Genomic DNA, 5,501 nt, shown 5'->3' with positions numbered 1-5,501 from the left:
ATTCGACATCCATAAGAGTATCAGATTCAACTGCAACGAACCCGGACCCAACCCCGTCGACGTTGAGAAGTCCGAGACATCCACCGGCGGCACCTATTGTTTCAGCATCAGGCGAGATGACAAATGCAAGCCCACCACCGATTGAAGATGGGTTTAAATTAGAAACAGAGAAAGAGAAAAAGGTAGCGAAACTCACAACGGAATGACTCCCCGGTTGCTGGAATCTAATTGGCTTCGAATAGAGTACTTTACCAACGCTAGAGTTAGGAACGGCGAGGTCACGAGTGAGACAGACACTCCCATTGTTTAAATGAGCATCTCCGATGAGCTTCAGGCTACTTAAAGTTAAGGTTTCGAAGTCAATTTGAGTAGCGGAAGTGGAGAAAAAAGAGAGGAATAGCAACAATGGCGGAGAAAAGGGAAGTACAATGTGTGAAATTCTGTGAAGAAGAAGAGACAGCATTTGATTGGTTGGTTAGAAAATTAATGAGAAAGTTTTGGTGTTTTAGATGAGAAAGTTGGAATCATGTAGAGAAGAAGACGATGGATTGAGGTGACAGGGAGAAAGAGAAGAAAGGAAATGGGATTTGGAGTGTTTGCATTAAAAAAGAAGAAGAGAAAATGGCAGGGAATCCAAAAGAGAAGAGAGGTATTTGATTTTTATTTTTAATTTTTGGGTTTGTTTGTGATAATTAGATAATAATGAAGGATAATTTATAAAATAAATAAATATAATGACTCAATTAACTCTTTTCTTTTTGACTTTTAACACCGTTAGTCAATTTGGTATGTGTTTGCTAACGGAATGAACCTCATTGTACCATTTTGGAAATTTTTAAACCACAAGACTGCAATCGAAAACAGGTGTAACCACAAGATTTATTTTTATACTTTTCCCTAAAAAAAATTGAAAACAAAAACAAATATAAAAATAAAATAAAATTCTGCACATTTAATATAAATATTGACATTACTTAGTGTTTTTTTACCTCTTTTTTTGTTTGCGTGTATGTCTAAATGGCATAAATTTGTTTGGAAAATTTCCAAAACAACATCACTTCAAAAATAATGACTAGCCAGCTAAATGGACTTTCAAAGTGTAGAAAATGCTCGTTGGCATCTGAATAAATGCATAGAATGACTTGAAAATTATCCAATATAACATATCTTTCAATAAAAAAATAATAGGAAATGAAAATACATTTCAATAAAAAAGTTGAATATATATATAATTATACCAAATCCAATCCCATAAGTATTTTCTCAATTAATATTTAGTAGACCTATTGATAGACCTTTGGCCGGTCCAATCAGGTTTATCATGGGTTAGGCATTTTTTTAAAGTAATTGTTTGATCATTACACATTAATCAATATCGAATGATGCCGCTTATTGTTTTTGTTGTTTTCTATTCAAGCCACCTAATATCAGTCGCTATAGAGATGAGGTATTTAATACCAATGGATTTGACAATTGGGAAAAAGCCAATGAAAAATTTATTAAACATGTTACAAGTAAGGTTGCAAGTAAAATTAAGTTCATTTTTTATGTCGTTTTGTATTACTAATATACTTTTTACAATGCTTTCTCTAATTTGTCCCTATGGTAAGAGAGATGTATAATTATTGATACAAATTATCTTAAATAAGCCATAAAAATAAATAAGAGAGAGAAATTTTGCGTAGAAAGAAGAGATCTGGGAAAAAAGTATGACGGTACATTAGTCATTTCAATAGCCTCATTAATATTGTATTGGTATTGATAAAAAACCTTAAGAAAAGAGTAAATTTTGAAATTTTTTTTTCAATTGAATCAATTACTCAAAAATAAAGAATAAAAAGAAAAGCTGAAACATGATCGAACCCTACTTTAAACTTCTCTTCTCTCTTTCTCATGAACTCCGTTGTTGAACCCTAAATCAAATTCTTCCCAGTTTCTCCCCAAGTTACCTTTCTTTCTCTCTCTCTCTCTCACCCGGCAACAAAGGCTATCATCTGATTTCGTCCTATGTGAGCTGAAGAAGATCATCTGATTTCGTACTCCTGGTCCACGAGTCCTGGATCTAATCTAAGATCTGTTGTCTTCAAATCATTGAGGTATTTAATTTTAACTCACGTTATCAGTTTTCAACTTTAAATCATTGTGGTCTTCGTTTTGTTCTTGGTACGAGAGGATGTAACTGGGGTTACTGAGTGCGTCTGATGATCTGAATTTTAAATATTTTAAATAGTTTCCATTACTTTAATTACTCATATGTGCTTCTATCCTTTCACTGTATGTTTTTTAATCACTGAGTTTTTGTGTTGGTCACTGATATGGGATATTTTAATCACTTGTGTTTTTTTATATTATGATAAATGTCTTCAGTGTTTTGATTACTTGCTAAGTATGAACTACATGCGTGGTTAATGTTCAAGTTTATTAATATTTTCAATTGTTCTATTTTTTGGTGGATCTAAATTGTTGTTTCAATGTCATACTTTCATGTGACGCAAGAAACACATTTCAAAGATTCAGACCTTCTCGATACAATAGGTAATAAGCACGGCATCTACAAAGATAATTTTTCATCCTTTTAATTTTTCTGGATAACCTGATAATTATAAGACTTAACTATTTTAAATTTCTTATCCTCTCTTCACATTATGTGAATACTGATATTCTATGTTCCAAGTTGTTTATTTGTTTTATTTATCCTTCAATATTTCACTTGATTTAAGATGGATTTTATCAGGCTATTGTACCTAGAATAAAATAACATTACAGTATTATGAGAAATATTTGTGGACACTTTGCTAGTTTGCTTTAGACTCAAATGTTTAGTTTTTGACTTGGTTAGTTTAGTTGCTTTTGTTTGCTTTAAGCGATAGAGTAAAGAAAGGAAGGTCTTGGTATTTTTATTTAAATCAAAACCTATGGAAACCATGATTTTAACTTAGTTAATTTTTTACAGAAAAATTGATGGTGGAGAAACGGAAAGAAGATTCATATCAAGATGTGAGTGCACTAGCAGATCTTCCGGGCACTAAGAAAAACAAAAAAACATATTTTATCACTGATTGCAGAATGTTGCTGGCGAAAACTATCATGAAGATGATAATAACACATAAGTAAGTTGAGGTTTAAATTACTAATTCTTTGTTCAAATGTGCAAATTAGGAGTCAAATTGTTAACATTGCTTGTTGAAGATAAGATGAATCTGGTAGGATCAATAGGCTCGTGATGAAAGGTTCCTTGTTGACCTGAACTGCAAATTCAACATAGGTTGCAATGATTTCTATTCATGGGCTAAACTATATTCTTTCTATGCTTTTAAGGCTTGGTTTTAAAAGACTTTGTTGAAAATAAGATGAATCTGGTAGGATCCTGAGGAAAGGTTCGTTATTGAACTGAACTGCAAATTCAACATAGCTTACAATGATCCTATTCATGGGCTAAACTATATCCGTTCTATATTCATTCAATGCTTTTAAGGTTTGGTTTTGAAAAACTATCATATTGGAAAGTAGTACATATTGTTGTTGATTTTTCTTTAAGTAGTGCATTATTGTAAGCTAAGACAGCTGAACCTTGATGTGCACCTCATGGTTGTGCTTGTTTTCCTGGCTATGGTACTTTGGATGTTGATTCTAAGTGGGTTTTAATTCATGTGCGGAATAAATATGAAGTGTCGGTCTGATTCGGTTTTGTTATGATCTTACTTCTCCTATTAGTGCAATATACTTTTGAGTGTTCTCCTTGTTGTCCCTTTCAACACGTCTCTCGCTCATTTGTGGCCATAACGTTTGACGCTTAGATGATAGCAGGAAGACCTTTTTTGTGTCCTTCCAATTTAGCTGACATTATGCATTCTGGTTTGATTAGAAACAATAATGCATTTGTGTTTTCTATTATAAATTACAGATGTTCAAACATTTAACTTTCAGGCTAAATGTAGGATGGTCTTAAAGATGTTATGTTAAAAGACACTTATCACGGAACACCCATAAAAGGAAACCTGTCCGCAAAAAGAAATGAAATCAAAGAGTCAACCATGTGTTTCTCTGACTTGAAATTCCCATGGAGGAAATGAGAGTAACTCATCTAATTTTGGTCCTTGAATTATCTCTCTCTGATATTCAAGCCGTTTCCATAGGTTTACATCATCTGATTTCTTCCTGTTCGATCTAATATAAGCTTTGTTGTCTTCAAATCATTGACATATTTGTTTCTAAGTTAATTAATTTTCAATTTTAAATCTCTGTTGTTCTTAATTTGGGTGTGATATCCTCTGTTCAATCTCATATTTTGGTCTAATCATCCATCAATCTTATTTTACTATATTTAGCTTAAAATATAAGCTGATTTCCATTATTGACAAATGAATTCAGGGTGCTGCTATGGGTTTCAACCATCTGTTTTTGTTCTCTTAGATCAAATCATTGAGTTGTTTGATTCTAAGGTAGTCAAATTTCTACAGCAAGAAGAGCCACTGCCTCCCGCTTGAAGATGCAAGGTAGCAGAATATTCATAAATGTGACTAAAAGCAAGAAAATTTGTATTAAATGTGACAACAACACCGGTGGAAGATGAAGAAAAGGTGAAGCAGAACGAGCTTTGGTGGTAACTTTATCATGCGTCTCACCAAGGAAGTTCAAGTTTATTCTTATCTGTTATCATGTTACGGAACTCAAATTGACAGTTGAAACTTTTTCAAAGAGTAATGAGTGTTGCAGACTATGTACGTGTTTCTGGAGATTGCAAGCATCTGCTGTCTCGTATTTTTGATCCAAATGATCTTGTTCCTGGATGGTTTGATTGTGCGCAAAGAGGTAGGGGCGGAGCCAGCCCAGGGCTTGGGGGGGCCGGCCCGCCGGCCACCGACTCCGTGTTAGACTAGAGAGACTAATTACTTTATGGAAAAATTAATTTCATTCCAGGATACATATGATACAAAAGATTAAAGACTTCACTTTTTTTTTTCTCTACACCACATTCACTCAATATTAAGTATATATATATATATATATATATCGAGGAGAGATAAGGTGTGACACATTTCTTATTTTGTGACAATAACCAATTTTGTAATTAACCAAAAGGAGATGACAAATTTGTAAATAAAAGGAAAGAGAAAATTGTTTTATTTTTTTTCTTTAAAATGTATTTTCCCAACTTTTCCAACCTTGTTCTTCAAAAAATTTTATACCGTTGGACTCGTCTTAATTAGACGGTCATTTTAAGATCTCAGAAGCTCGGGTAAAAAAATTTCCGGTGAATGGAATCCGGTGATCCGTTTCTCTGTAAGAAAAAATATCCAAAAAATTTTAGAAAATTTAAAATATTATTTTGAGAAACTTTAATTCTTGATTCAAAATGAGATTACTTACTGTTTAGTCCCAAATCAACGGAATCCAGCGGTTAGATGGGCGTCCGATAAAAAAACTCGAAAGTGCCCAGAAAATTCTCAAACAATTCGAGAAAATGTAACACATTATTTGGAGAAACTTTAACTCTTGAG

General features: G+C 33.0%; 1 long non-coding RNA gene across 1 annotated transcript; it reads left to right on the top strand.

Annotated features, from left to right (window-relative positions):
- Positions 1-1,896: 1,896 nt before the first annotated feature.
- Positions 1,897-4,876, top strand: LOC136221755 (uncharacterized). Its single transcript, XR_010685296.1, has 3 exons — positions 1,897-2,096; positions 2,954-3,110; positions 4,372-4,876. It is a non-coding gene; the product is annotated as an uncharacterized lncRNA (long non-coding RNA).
- The last annotated feature ends 625 nt before the right edge of the window (positions 4,877-5,501 follow it).

This window comes from Euphorbia lathyris, chromosome 3, assembly GCF_963576675.1.
Source record: "Euphorbia lathyris chromosome 3, ddEupLath1.1, whole genome shotgun sequence".
In the NCBI taxonomy this organism is placed as follows: Eukaryota; Viridiplantae; Streptophyta; class Magnoliopsida; order Malpighiales; family Euphorbiaceae; genus Euphorbia; species Euphorbia lathyris.
This window is presented reverse-complemented; position numbering and strand designations above follow the sequence as displayed.